Below are 16,370 nucleotides of genomic sequence, written 5' to 3'. Positions count from 1 at the left end.
TCCAAGACTACTCTACCCAGAAAGGCTATCATTCAAAATAGAACGGCAAATAAAGAGCTTCCCAGACAAAAAAAGACAAAAGGAATACATTAGCACCAAACCAGCACTGCAAGAAATGTTAAAAGGACTGCTGTAATTAGCAACAGAAATGGGAAGAAAAATAGAACCACACTAAACAAAAATGGCAATAAATAAGTAAATATCAATAATCACCTTAAATGTAAATGGATTGATTGCTCCCATTAAAAGACACAGAGTAGCTGATTGGATAAGAAAGCATGACTCATCTATATGTTGTTTACAAGAGACCCACCTCACAACAAAAGACTGAAATAGGTTGAAAGTGAGGGATGGAAAAAAATCTTCCAAGCAAATGGAAAGGAAAAAAAATCTGGGGTAGCAATACTCATATCTGATAAAATAGATTTCAAAATGAAGACCATAACTAGAGACAAAGAAGGCCACTGCGTAATATTGAAAGGATCTATCCAACAGGAAGATATAACCCTCATAAACATATATGCACCCAATATAGGAGCACCAAAATATATTAAAAATCTTTTGGAGGATTTCAAAGGAGAAATCGATAGCAATACAATAGCAGGGGACTTCAACACCTCGCTGACATCACTGGATAGATCCTCTAGACAAAAAATAGCAAGGTAACAGAGACTCTAAATGAAACACTAGACCAAATGGATTTAATAGATATCTACAGAAAATTACACCCCAAAACTACAGAATTCACATTCTTCTCAAGTGCACATGGGACATTCTCAAAGATAGACCACATGATAAGACACAAACTAACTCTCTACAAGTTCAAGAATATTGAAATCATATCAAACATCTTCTCAGATCACTATGACATGAAACTAAAACTCAATTGCAACAAGAACATGCAAAGACATTTGAACACATGGAGGCTAAATAGCATGTTATTAAACAATGAATGGGCTACCGAGGAGATCAAGGAAGAAATTAAAAACTTCCTGGAAACCAATGAAAATGAACACACAACAACACAAAATCTATGGGATGCAGTGAAAGCAGTTCTGAGAGGGAAGTTCATAGCACTACAGACCTACCTCAAAAAACAAGAAAAATTTCTAATAGACTGTCTAACCTCACAACTTAAAGAACTAGAGAGCAAACAAAAAGAATACCCCAGAGCAAGTAGAAGGAAGGAAATAGTAAAGATCAGAGCAGAAATAAATGACATAGAGACCAAAAAAAAAAAAAAAAAAACCACAATTCAAAGGATCAATGAAACAAAGAGCTGGTTTTTTGAAAAGATAAACAAGAGATGGACCCTTAAATAGACTCACCAATTAACAAAGAGAGAAAACCCAAATACACAAAATAAGAAATGAAAGAAGAGAAGTAAAAGTTGACACCACAGAAATACAAAAGATCATTAACAACTACTAAGAACAATTATATGGCAACAAATTTGACAATCTAAATGAAATGGACAGATTTCTAGAAACACATAGTCTCCCATAACTGGATCAGGAAGAGATAGAAAACTTGAACAGACCAGTAACAACAGAAGAATTGAAGATGTAATCAAGACTCTCTCGGCAAACAAAGCCCAGGCCCGGATGGCTACACGGGGGAGTTTTACCAAGCATTCAAAGAAGAACTAACACCCATTCTCCTCAAACTATTTCAAAAAATTCAAGAAGAAGGAAGACTTCCAAACTCATATGAAGACAGCATAATTCTAATTCCAAAACCAGAAAAAGACACTACACAGAAAACTACAGGCCAATATCCCTGAAGAACATAGATGCCAAAATCCTGAACAAAATACTAGCAAATTGATCCAGCAATACACCAAAAAATTATCCACCATGACCAAGTGGGATTCATGCCAGGGATGCAAGGCTGGTACAATATTTGCAAATCAATAAACGTGATACCCCCCATAAATAAATGAAGAATAAAAACCACATGATTATATCAATAGATTCCGAAAAAGCCTTCGAGAAAATCCAGCATCCATTTCTGATAAAAATACTCAGCAATGTGGTAGTAGAGTGATCATATCTTGACATAATAAAGGCCATATATGAAAGACCTACACTCTACATCATACTCAGTGGGTGGAAACTAAAAGCATTTCCCTTAAGAATTGGAACAAAGCAAGGATGCCCACTTTCGCCACTCTTATTTAACATAGTACTGGAAGTCTTAGCCACAGCAATCAGACAGGAAGAAAAAGTTAAAGGGATCCAAATTGGAAAGGAGGAAGTCAAACTGTCATTATTTGCAGATGGCATGATACTATATGTAGAAAACCCCAAAGACTCCATCAAAATTTACTAGACTTAATAAATGAATTTGGAAAAGTAGCAGGGTACAAAATTATCATCAAGAAATCGACGGCACTCTTATACACCAATAATGACCTCACACAAAGAGAACTTGAAAAACAATCCCATTTACCATTGCGGCAAAAAAATTAAGATACCTAGGAATGAACTTAACCAAAGAAGTAAAGGACCTGTAGAAAACTACAGGTCATTGTAAAAAGAAATAGAGGAAGATATAAAAAAGTGGAAGCACATACCTTGTTCATGGATTGGAAGAATTAACATCATTAAAATGTCCATACCACCCAAAGCAATCTATAGATTCAATGAAATCCCCATCAAAATACCAATGATATACTTCACAGAACTAGAACAAATACTTCAAAAGTTAATATGGAACCAAAAAAGACCTCGAATAGCCACAGCAATCTTGAAAAGGAATAAAGTATGAGGAATCACATTACCAGATTTCAGGTTATACTACAAAGCGACTATAATCAAAACAGCCTGGTATTGGTACAAGAACAGGAATATAGACCGATGGAACAGAACAGAGAACCCAGAAATGGACCCAAGGCAACATGCTCAATTAATATTTGACAACGTTGGCAAGAGCATACAGTGGAGTAAGGACAGCCTCTTTAATAAATGGTGTTAGGAAAATTGGACAGCTACATGCAAAAAAAAAAAAAAAAAAAAAAAAAATGAAACTAGAACATCAACTTACACCCTACAGAAGAATAAACTCAAAAATGGATAAAAGGCTTAAATGTGACTCATGAATCCATAAAAATCCTAGAAGAAACTGTAGGCAACAAAATTTCAGACATCATACACAGCAGAATTTTCACTGATACAACACCTAAGGCAATAGAAACAAAGGAGAAAATAAACACATGGGACTACATCAAACTCAAAAGCTTCTGCACAACGAAAGAAACAATCATCAAAATAGAAAGGCTACCCATTGTATAGGAGAGCATAATTGCAATGATATATCAGATAAGTCCAATTACATATAGAGTGCTCATACAATTCAACAAAAGGAAGACAAAGAACCCAATTTAAAAAATGGGCAGAGGAACTAAATAGACACCTCTCCAAACAGGACATACAAATGGCTAAGAGACATATGAGGAAATGCTCAACATCACTAATCATCAGAAAGATGCAAATTAAAACAATAATGAGGTATCACCTCACACCTTTCAGAATGGCCCTCATCAACAAATCATCAAATTACAAGTGTTGACGAGGGTGTGGAGAAAAGGGGACTCTAATACACTGCTAGTGGGAATGCAGACTGGTGCAGCCACTATGGAAAACAATATGGTGTTACCTCAAAAAATTAAAAATTGAACTCCATTTGACCCAGTGATCCTACTTCTAAGAATATACCCTAAGAAGCCTGAAACACCAATCAGAAAGGATATATATACCCCTATGTTTGTAGCAGCACCATTTACAATAGCTAAGATCTGGAAACTGCCCAAATGTCCATCAGTAGACTAATGGCTAAAAAAGCAGTGGTACATATACACAATGGAGTACTATGCAGCTGTAAGAAAGAAAGATCTCTTATCCTTTGAGACTACATGGGGGTACCTGGAAAGTGTCATCCTAAGCGAAACAAGCCAAACAGAGAAAGACAGGTATCATATGATCTCACTTATTTGTGGAATATAATGAACATAACAGTCTGAGGAATGGAATAGTCCCAGGGATGTGGAAGTGGGTACAGACTGACAGTCCCCAGAAGAGGGGGTGGTAGGGGAGAGATAAACCACAGAACTTGTATGCATGTATGCATGAACAATGGAAATGGACAACAAAGCTGGGGACAAGGCAGGGAGGTAGGTGAAGGGAGGAATCAGTGGGGGGGAAAGGAGAAACATCTGTAACAAAAATAAATAAATTAATAAAAAAAAAAAAAGAAGATGCAAACACACATACACAGGTAATTTGATATAGACATTAAAAAAATTCAAAATGGTGATATTTTCACTTAGGGCAATAAGAAAGTGTTTCTCATATTGCTCAGTCATCTTCAGTTTTATTTTGTGAGAAATTATGTGATCAATATATAATTTTTTTTCAATATTATAAACTTGTCAACACTGATTATTAGTAATACTAGTAATCTAATATTTATTTTGAAAGAATATTTGATTTTATTAATATATTATAGACCTATAAAGGCTTTTAACTTTTAATTTGAAATAATTATGGATTCACAGAAAAATTTACAGGAAGATATACCGGCAGGATCCATCCTTCGCCAGTTTCACCCAGTGTTAATATTGCTTAACAAGATATTACAATATCAAAATATGAGAACTGGAAAACCAATATTGGTACAATCCATATAGCTCAATCATATTTCACAGGTTATGCTTGTACTCATTCATATTTATATGTTTAGCTTTAAGCAATTTTATCACATAGTAGTTTCATGTAACTACTCTTATAATCAATACACCTTACATACCATTACCACAAGGCTTCCTCATACTACCGCTTTATATCCACATTTCTCCCTTCCCTCATTCCTAACTCCTAGCAACCAGTATTTATTATCTATTTTTATAATGATGTTATTCCATGAATGTAATATAAATTGAACCATAGAGGATGTATCCTTTTTTTTATTTTTTTATTTTAATCCTCACCTGAGGACATTTTTTCCATTTTTTGTACAGACAGAGTGGGAGGGAAAGAGAGAAAGAGAGAGAGAGGGAAACATCGATGTGAAAGGGGCACATCGAGTGGCTGCCACCCGCACGACAACCAGGGCCGGGGACAAACTGCAACCGAGGTACATGCCCTTAGCGGGAACCGAACCCGGGTCTCTCTGGACCGCAGGTGGACGCTCTAACCGCTGAGCCAAACTGGCCAGGGCGGATGTATCCTTTTTTGATTGACTTTTTCCGTCGGCCTAATTTCCTTGAGGTTCATCCATGTTATATCCTTTAAATATAATACTTACAAATACATTAGTATTATCACTAGTTAGCCTGCCTAAAATTAACATTGTAACTATAATAAACATTAAACACATGAATAATAGTTTTCCATACCATTTTAAAATTTAGAGAAGCCTTCCAGGGGATAATATTTATGATACAGTTTAAAAAAAAAAAAAACTTTTTTACAAAGTTAAATCATTTTTCTTTCTTGTAATATATCTCCTTATAACAAGAAGATATATTTTCAAAATAACTGTTTCGAAATAACATTATAGCTCTTAAATATTTAAACACATTGTGATGGATTTTAATTGTCAGGGCTTAAAATCAGCAAGCCTTGAATTACTTTGTTCATTTTCTTTACTTGTTTAATTTATTGCTTCTATGAAGGAACATTCTAAGTTTTACATGCTTACTTGCAAATTAAACATTTTAATATAACTTATTTGTATGATTGTCTGTATGAATTTATTTTGTGGATTTAATACACTTAAAGAATGTGCAGAATCCTGAATGGTTTACTTACTAAAACTGCTGAAATTAAAAAAAAACAAAAACTAGCAGACATATATTTCAGGAATTTGACCTTGCTATTATATCACAGACTTTGTTTAAATGCTGTTAAGGAAAAGGTTTTCTTATGTGTTCAAAGTCATTCTTTAACGAAGAAATTAGGCGTTAAGGCATTAGAAAACTAACAGCAAGAAAAGTTGAACTGATTGATTATAATCTTCTGGTAATGCGATTTTAACATTTTAGCTACTGATTTAAGATATGTTTCTTCTATGTGTTAAATTTTCTATTAGTCTCTTCTACAGGAACATGTGCACAGAACATTTACTTTTTTCTACACTTATCCTTAGTATGTTTAGAATGTAATTTATAAGTATTAATAACCATTCTATTACTGCTTTGAAATATTTTAAACAGCAATAGTTTTTTTTTTTTATTTTCGTTGACATTTTCAACGGTTTCTGCCCAAATCTTTCTCTGAGTCTATCCAACATGTACTTGAGTGTATCAAATCTCAAAATTATGTCCATTAAGGAAACTTGCTCCTCCAAAAGGAAAGATCTGTATAGATACAAAATTTTATGAAAAATGTTTTGTTCATATCTCCTATTTATAAACATTCTAAAATTAGAAACTACATATTTAACACCAGGGGAATTGTTGAATTACATTGCATCGATATAATTATTTAATTGTGTCATTAATATTATTCTGAGACTTAATGTCATGGGAAAATACTCATAATAAGTATAAAAAACAATATAAAATGAAGTGTGGGTATAATGCTAGTTGTATTATATGCGTAAGAAAACTGCTGGAAGAAAATGTGTATCTAAGAAAATATTCTGAAAGAAATAGTATCAGTCATTATTTTTGGATAATAAGAGTATTGGTAATTTTAATGTTTTAAGATATTCTACAGTAAGTACACAGTACATTTATTTGGAGTATTTATTTAAAGTATATAATTTTTCTTAATACTTGACTTCACATTTTAAAAATATGACCTGTTGTTTTAGTCAGCTTAACACTATGTTATGCTGCAGTATCAAATAACTTCTAAATCTAAATGAGTTATAGTAACAAAGTTTATTTATTGATCACCTATATCATAGGTTAGTTGCCAGTGACTCTCCTCCTTGTTATTCGGAGAACAGGCTAGAGAAACGGCTCCAACCAGGACATGCTGCTCTTGTGCTAGAACTGTTAAAACAGTCACTTTCAGGCCCTGGCCGGTTTGGCTCAGCGGTTGGAGCGTCAGCCTGCGGTCCGGAGAGACCCGGGTTTGGTTCCCGCTAAGGGCACGCACTTCGGTTGCAGTTTGTCCCCGGCCCTGGTTGGTCGTGCGGGTGGCAGCCACTCGATGTGTCCCTTCACGTCGATGTTTCTCTCTCTCTCTCCCTTCCTCTCTCTCCCTCCCACTCTGTCTGTACAAGAAATGGAAAAATATCCTCGGGTGAGGATTAAAAAAAAACAAAAAAAACAAACAAACAAAAAAAAACTTTAAAAACAGTCACTTTCAGTCACATTTTATTTCCCAAAGCGTCACATGGCCAGCCTTATGTCACTGGAGCATGAAGTATAATCCTGCATCAGAGAGAGGCCTGGTAGTATTTATCACAGTAGAAAATACATGATTAATTTCATCAAGTAATACAGTCTACCATACCTGTGCTATGTCTGCTTGTTTTTTAATTCTTTGAATAGGTACAGAATTATCTGGGTTGCCATGTAAAGATATATATATATATGGAATCCTGTACCGCTCTGGGGTGGGGGGATGTAGGCAGCTATTCACATAGTGTATGATGAATGTCTATAAAGTTGTGCTTTTTACCCTAACCTATCCATATTCGGTGGTTCTGAATATTCTACATCACAAGAATTGTATATATTTTCCTTTTATTCACTAAGACTGTAATTTTGTTCATTGTTTTACTTTCTTATTTAAACAGAGTTCTTATTCTTTCTTCTGAATAAGAGCGTATACATTTATATTACACATATATATGTGTAAAGTGCCTATGTAGAATTATATACTTGCTGTCAGTTGATATTTTAAATGATAGTTCTCAATGAATCTTAATTCCCTTGAGCTCATTAAATAAATAATACACAGGGCATTAATGAATTACTCTTCCAGTAATTACTCATTCTTTTCGTTGATAACAAATAAAATTTGAGTATTGAAAGAGCATTAAATGAATCTTATATAAATATTATATAGAAACAAAACTGATATAAGTAATGACTGCTATTGTTATGTTATTTAGCTTCCATGTGTATGTTTTTCAATTTTTTGTAACTGATTTCTAGCTTTATATCATTGTGGTTAGAGAAGATACTTGCTATGATTTCAATCTTCATAAATTTATTGAGACTTGTGTGCTGTGTTATCTATCCTAAGAAATGCTCCATGTACCCTTGAATAGAATGTATATTTTGTGGCTCTGGGGTAAAATTCTCTGAAGATATCAAATTCATCTGATCTAGTTTGTCATTTTGTTCAAAATGTTTAAAGTGTTTTATATAACCTGTTTATTTTCCAACCTAATAGTTTTTAAAAAGACTTGTTTTAAATTAAAATACTATTTAAGTTTTAGCAGTGTGTCTTAGAGAAAAGTTTGTTGTTAAGTTTCATCAGAGACCAACCTTGCTTACTTTTTATAACCTTTCCTCCTAGAAACAGCATGAAAGAACCTTTGTATGGTATATAGTCAAAAATTCTACCTTACAAGAATTTTGTTTGCTCTTAGAAGTACTTTTTGGTCCCATAGTAGTAGTTTTTTGTGCATTTTTATTATTATAGATACTGCTAAATGACTGCACAAAGGTTATTTACACACTTGTCAACTCTTGATATTAATGATCCTAATTTTTGTCATTCTACTAGAAGGTAACATTTTATTGTAATCCTTTGTTTATTATCCATTAAAATTTTATTTTCTTTTTTTTTTTTGAATTACCTATTTATACCCTTGGTCCACTTTTGTTTGGGTTGTGTAGCTTTTACTGTAAATTGGCTTCTGTCACTGAAACTAATCTAGTCATCCGTGTCGTGTCATTGCAGAACCAGTGGATTTATCTTTTATTTAACATGCTTCACCTTTTGTCATTGTTGAATCCATGTCCTTCATTGCCTTTCACAACAGACCTTAACTCCTGATTTTCTTCTTCTCAGGCTACTTTTCCTTTATTGCTTTTTCTTCTATACCTGTCAACTCACCCCTCTTCACAACATGTATTTTTTTATGTCTTCTCTATGATCATAGTTTTGATTTCTGTTGGTGACCAAATTACAGATGCCTCTAATACTACTGTGGTTTTTGTCTCCATTCACAATTGAAAGAAACACTGAATTTCTGTTGGAGGTTAGTGAAAATAAAGATGTACTTTTTTCCCCCATCTGAGTTCACCAGCTACCTGAATTCTATCTGGCCTCATGAGTCTGTGGACCTCTGTTTCTACCTACATATTTCATATCATTGACATCATCATCATAATCAAGTTTATTTGAATGCCATATATGAGCTAGACAAAATGCTAGGTTCTTTTCATACATTATATCCTTCAGTCTTCTTTGCAATCCTATTATCTCAATTCTAGAGGTATTGAAACATTTGGCTGAAGATTAGACTTGCCCAAGATCATAAATGTGCAAGCTGATTTCAGACTCAGGTCCTTCTGACTCTAGAGTCTGTGTCCTCAATTATTAGTCATAATGCTTTGTCTTCACTCCACTTTCTTCCCTACCACTCATCCCTAGATTCTGTTCCCTGCTTGGTGACACCACGCTTCATTGAAACCAAACAACAGAATCATCCTAACTCTTCCTTTTATGTTACATGCAACCTATCAACAAGTTTTTCAATTTATTCTTGAGAATGTTTCTTAAACTACCATTCTACATCTCTTCCCAATGAGACCACCACTGCCAGATCCTTAGTTTAAATTTTTTTTTATTAATTAATTTTGGTTACAGATGTTTCTCCTTTCCCCCCCACAGATTCCTCCCTCTCCTTCCCTCCCTGCCCTGTCCCCAGCTTTGTTGTCCATGTCCGTTGTTCATGCATACATGCATATAACTTCTGTGATTTATCTCTCCCCCACCACTCCCTCTTCTGGGGATTGTCAGTCTGTATTTAAGTCTTTTTCATCTCTTTTTTTTTTTCAGAACTCCAACTCATTTCTGTGACTTTCTTTTTTTTTAATTAATTTATTTATTTTTGTTACAGATGATTCCCTTTTATAACCCATTGGCACCCCCCTCCCCACCCCACACCCGCCCCGTCCCTGGCTTTGTCGTCCATATCTATTGGTTATGTATACATGCATATAAGTTCTGTGGTTTATCTCTTCCCACCCCCCCACCCCCTCTTGTGATGGATGTCAGTCTGTGCCCTACTTCCATGTTTCTGGGTCTACCGTATTCCTCAGACTGTTATGTTCATTATATTCCATATATAAGTGAGATCATGTGGTATTTGTCTTTTTCTGCTTGGCTTATTTCACTTAGGATAATACTTTCCAGGTCCCTCCATGTCGTCTCAAAGGATAAGAGATCTTTCTTTCTTACAACTGCATAGTACTCCATTGTGTATATGTACCACTGCTTTTTTTATCCATTCTTCTACTGATGGACACTTGGGCTGTTTCCAGATCTTAGCTATTGTAAATAGAGCTGCTATGAACATGGGGGTACATATATTCTTTCTAATTGGTGTTTCAGGCTTCATGGGGTATATTCCTAGAAGCGGGATCACTGGGTCAAATGGCAGTTCAATTTTTAATTTTTTGAGTTAACAACATATTGTTTTCCATAATGGCTGCACCAGTCTGCATTCCCACCAGCAGTGTATTAGAGTCCCCTTTTCTCCACACACTCGCCAACACTTGTTGTTTGATGATTTTTTGATGGCGGCCATTCTGACAGGTGTGAGGTGATACCTCATTGTTGTTTTAATTTGCATCTCACTAATGATTAGTGATGTTGAGCATATCTTCATTTGTCTCTTGGCCATTTATATGTCCTTTTTGGAGAGGTGTTTATTCAGCTCCTCTGCCCATTTTTTAATTGGGTTCTTTGTCTTCCTTTTGTTGAGTAGTATGAGCACTCTCTATATATTTGAAATTAACCCCTTATCTGATATATCATTGGCAATGATGTTCTCCCATATAGTGGGTTGCCTTTCCATTTTGATGATTGTTTCTTTTGCTGTGCAGAAGCTTTTTAGTTTGATGTAGTCCCATGTGTTCATTTTTTTCTTTGTTTCTGTTGCCTTAGGTGATGTATCAGTGAAAATTCTGCTGCATATGATATCCTAAATTTTGTTGCCTACATTTTCTTCTAGAATTTTTATGGATCCACGGGTCACATTTAAGTCTTTTATCCATTTTGAGGTTATTTTTGTGTATGGTGTAAGTTGATGGTCTAGTATCATTTTTTTGCATGTAGCTGTCCAGTTTTCCCAACACGATTTATTAAAGAGGCTGTCTTTACTCTATTGTATGCTCTTGCCACCACTGTCAAATATTAATTGAGCATATTGCCTTGGGTCCATTTCTGGGTTTTCAGTTCTGTTCCACTGGTCTATGTGCCTGTTCTTGTGCCAGTACCAGGCTGTTTTGTTTACAGTCGCTTTGTAGTATAACCTGATATCTGGTATTGAGATCCCACCTTCTTTGTCCTCCTTTTTCAAAATTACTGTGGCTATTCGGGTACTTTTTTGGTTCCATATGAACTTTTGAAGTATTTGTTCTAGTTCTGTGATAGTATATGTCATTGGTATTTTGATGGGGATTGCATTGAATCTATACATTGCTTTGGGTAGTATGGACATTTTAATGATGTTAATTCTTCCAATCCATGAACAAGGTATGTGCTTCCACTTTTTTATATCTTCCTCTATTTCTTTTTTCAATGTCATGTAGTTTTCTGCAAATAGGTCCTTTACTTCTTTGGTTAAGTTTATTCCTAGGTATCTTAATTTTTTTGGGCGCGATGGTAAATGGGATTGTTTTTTCAGTTTGTCTTTCTGTGAGTTCATCATTGGTGTACAAGAATGCCGTCGATTTCTTGATGTTAATTTTGTATCCTGCTACTTTTCCAAATTCATTTATTAAGTGTAGTAGATTTTTGATGAAGTCCTTAGGTTTTCTATGTATAATATCAAGTCATCTGCAAATAATGACAGTTTCACTTCCTCCTTTCCAATTTGGATCCTTTTTATTTTGCCTCATGTCTGATTGCTGTGGCTAAGACTTCCAGTACTATGTTAAATAAGAGTGGCCAAAGTGGACATCCCTGTCTTGTTCCTGTTCTTAATAGAAATGTTTTTAGTTTCTGCCCATTGAGTATGATGTTGGCTATAGGTCTTTCATATATGGCCTTTATTATGTGGAGTTATGATCCCTCTATTCCCACATTGCTGAGCATTTTTATCATAAATGGATGCTGGATTTTGTCGAATGCTTTTTCAGCATCTATTGATATTATCATGTGGTTTTTATTCTTCATTTTGTTTATGTGGTGTATGACATTGATTTGCGGATATTCTACCAGCCTTGCACCCCTGAAATGAATCCCTCTTGGTCATGGTGAATAATTTTTTTGATGTATTGCTGGATCCAATTTGGTAGTATGTTGTTCAGGATTTTGGTGTCTATGTTCTTCAGGGATATTGGCCTATAATTTTCTTCTTTGTAGTGTCTTTTTCTGGTTTTGGAATTAGAATTATGCTGGCCTCATAGAACGTGCTTGGAAGTCTTCTTTCTTCTTGAATTTTTTGAAATAGTTTCTGGAGAATGGGTGTTAGTTCTTTTTTGAATGTTCGGTAAAACTCCCCCGTGAAGCCATCTGGGCCTGGGCTTTTATTTGCTTGGAGAGTCTTGATTACCTCTTCAATTTTCTTAGTTGTTACTGGTTTGTTCAAGTTTTCTATCTCTTCCCAGTCCAGTTTTGGGAGACTGTGTGTTTCTAGAAATTTGCCCATTTCACTTAGATTGTCGAATTTGTTGCCATATAGTTGTTCATAGTAGCTGTTAACAATCTTTTGTATTTCTGTGGTGTCAGTTGTTACTTCTCCTCTTTCATTTCTGATTTTGTGTATTTGGGTTCTCTGTCTTTGTTAATTGGTGAGTCCAGCTAAGGGTCCATCAATCTTGTTTATCTTTTCAATAAACCAGCTCTTTGTTTCATTGATCCTTTGAATTGTTTTTTTGGTCTCTTTGTCATTTATTTCTGCTCTGATCTTTACTATTTTCTTCCTTCTACTTGCTCTGGGGTATTCTTTTTGTTTGCTTCCTAATACTTTAAGTTGTGAGGTTAGACAGTCAATTAGAAATTTTTCTTGTTTCTTGAGGTAGGCCTGTAGTGCTATGAACTTCCCTCTCAGAACTGCTTTCACTGCATCCCATAGATTTTGTGTTGTTGTGTGTTCATTTTCATTGGTTTCCAGGAAGTTTTTAATTTCTTCCTTGATCTCCTTGGTAGCCCATTCATTGTTTAATAACATGCTATTTAGCCTCCATGTGTTCAAATGTCTTTGCATGTTCTTGTTGCAGTTGAGTTTTAGTTTCATGTCATAGTGATCTGAGAAGATGTTTGATATGCTTTCAATATTCTTGAACTTGTAGAGAGTTAGTTTGTGTCTTATCATGTGGTCTATCTTTGAGAATGTCCCATGTGCACTTGAGAAGAATGTGAATTCTGTAGTTTTGGGGTGTAATTTTCTGTAGATATCTATTAAATCCATTTGGTCTAGTGCTTCATTTAGAGTCTCTGTTACCTTGCTATTTTTTGTCTAGAGGATCTATCCAGTGATGTCAGCGAGGTGTTGAAGTCTCCTGCTATTGTATTGCTATCGATTTCTCCTTTGAAATCCTCCAAAAGATTTTTAACATATTTTGGTGCTCCTATATTGGGTGCATATATGTTTATGAGGGTTATATCTTCCTGTTGGATAGATCCTTTCAATATTACGCAGTGGCCTTCTTTGTCTCTAGTTATGGTCTTCATTTTGAAATCTATTTTATCAGATAAGAGTATTGCTACCCAAGATTTTTTTCCTTTCCATTTGCTTGGAAGATTTTTTTCCATCCCTTCACTTTCAACCTATGTGAGTCTTTTGTTGTGAGGTGGGTCTCTTTTAATCCACATATAGATGAGTCATGCTTTCTTATCCAATCAGCTACTCTGTGTCTTTTAATGGGATCATTCAATCCATTTACATTAAAGGTGATTATTGATATGTACTTATTTATTGCCATTTTTGTTTAGTGTGGTTCTATTTTTCTATTTTTTCTGCTAATTACAGCAGTCCTTTTAACATTTCTTGCAGTGCTGGTTTAGTGCTAATGTATTCCCTTAGCCTTTTTTTGTCTGGGAAGCTCTTTATTTGACGTTCTATTTTGAATGATAGCCTTGCTGGGTAGAGTAGTGTTAGATTCAGAACTTTTTTTTATGATCTTGATTACTTCATGCCATTCCCTTCTGGCCTGTAGTGTTTCTTGTGAGAAGTCAGCTGAGAGCCTTATGGAGTTTCTTTTGTAGGTAACCTGTTGCTTATCTCTTGCTGCCTTCAGGATTCTCTCTTTGTCTTTCATTTTTGGCAGTTTGATTACTATGTGTCTTGGTGTGGGCCTGTTTGGTTCTTCTTACCTGGGATTCTCTGTGCTTCTTGAAGTTGAATGCCTTCTTCCTTCACCAAATTAGGGACATTTTCTGTCACTATTTGTTTGAGTATATTCTCTATCCCTTGCTCGTTTTCTTCTTCTTTCAGGACTCCTATCATGCGAATATTATTTCGTTTCCAGTTGTCCCACAGTTCTCTTAAGCTGTCTTTCTATTTTTTAATCGGTTTTTCCTTTTGGTTTTCTGATTGGTTGAATTTTTCTACCCTGTCTTCTAATTCACTGATCCGGTCCTCAGCTTCCTCTACTCTGCTTTTTAAACCTTCCAATGTGTTTTTCATTTCTGATATGTCATTTTTTATCTCTTCTTGATGGTTTTTAATTTCCAATTGGCTTATTTTCAGAGTCTCTATGTCCTTACTCATGCTGTTGAGCTTTCTCAAGGTCATGGCTCTGAATTCTAGCTCTGTTTGCATGCCTAACTACTCCACATTGATCTCATCTTCAGTGGAGGTCTCTTGCTCTTTCATTTGGCTTCTGTTTCTGTGTTTCACCATTTTGGCTATCACAGTAGCCTTTGGAGCCTGTCAAGATTTCCCTGTGTGTGTTGGTGTTCTGCTGTTTGTGGCTCCCTCTCCTGGGTTTAGATGAGCAAGGGAGGTCCCACTTTAAACACCGCTGTCAAGTCTTACTTTCCTCGTTAAAGTTGCTAGCCCAGGAAAGGTACTGTTATCCTCTAGCTTTTTGCCTGGAGGCTAGCAGTTGATGTTACTTGATGGGTTTTGGGTTGTCAGTTGATTGGAAAACTCCCTCAGGTGCTCAGCATAAGGCAATTTCAGAGGGTGTGGCAGATGCTGGTTGTTAATTTGCTTCAATTAGCACTTCAGTGGCCTACCGGGTGGGGTTGGATCTCTGAGCGAAGGGCTGCTGCCTCTCTCCAGAGCCCTGGGAAGGAGCAATATGGCCACCGTCCTGCGTGGTCGCAACTCAGCAAAAGCTCTGACTGCCCTCCAAATCCTGAGTGTCCCAACACAGCTCCAGTCCAGTCTGCCCTCCCTCTGCCAGAGCCCAAGGTGAGTGGCTGTGGCTTTTTTAGCCTCTGTCCCTGCTCTGCGCTGTGGAGCCGCCTGGGAGTGTAACCCGAGGGCGCTGCTCCCAGCTAAGGCCGCTGCGGAGCTGCTGACCGTGGGCTGCCAGCCCCCGTCTCGCGCCTTCGCAAGCACACCAGGATGGAGTCAGTGTCCCGGGTTATATGGTCCTCGCAAGCTGCTTTTCTGTTGGTTTTTCCAATCGATTTGTCTGTGTTATAGTTATAATTCCAGTTTGGTTCTGGGAGACGGTCTGTGTAGCTTCCGTTCACTCCGCCGCCATTTTGGAATCCCTTAATCTCTTATATCAGAAATTTTCAACCTTTTTCATCTAATGGCAGACATGAACTAATAATAAAATTTTGATCTGAGCCTTGGCCATTTTAGCTAGTGTTTAGGGCATAGGCCTGTGGACCAAAGGGTCTTGGGTTCCACTTCTGGTCAAGAGCATGTGTTGTACCTGGGCTGCAGGTTCTGATCCCCAGCCCCGGTTGGGGTCATTTGGGAGGCAACCAGTCAAGGTGTCTCTCTCACATCAATGTGTGTCTATATCTATCTCCTTCCCTCCCTTCCACTCTTTCTAAAAATCAATGGAAAAATATCCTCAGGTGAGGATTAACACACACAAAAAAATTCTGATCTGACTAAAAAAAAGAGGTATAATTTTGATTCATTAACACTGATGGCTGTTGTTGTGTTGGTTGTTGTCATTTTTTTATTCGACAGTCTAAGGGAAAAGAGGTCAATGCCTCTGACTAAATAGTCAGGTATTGCATGTTTTAAGATTTCTTGTGGGACATCAGTTGAAAATTGCTGTTTTATATGGATATTTCCATTAATTTCCTAATTATCCT

At 36.1% G+C, this 16,370-nt stretch overlaps 1 protein-coding gene across 1 annotated transcript in view; it reads left to right on the top strand.

Moving 5' to 3' along the window:
• ASZ1 (ankyrin repeat, SAM and basic leucine zipper domain containing 1) overlaps window positions 1-16,370 on the top strand; it is a 120,555-nt gene that overhangs the window by 86,036 nt on the left and 18,149 nt on the right. The gene's annotated exons all lie outside the window — the stretch shown is intronic.

This window comes from Molossus molossus, unplaced genomic scaffold, assembly GCF_014108415.1.
Source record: "Molossus molossus isolate mMolMol1 unplaced genomic scaffold, mMolMol1.p scaffold_m16_p_7, whole genome shotgun sequence".
Lineage (NCBI taxonomy): Eukaryota > Metazoa > Chordata > Mammalia > Chiroptera > Molossidae > Molossus > Molossus molossus.
This window is presented reverse-complemented; position numbering and strand designations above follow the sequence as displayed.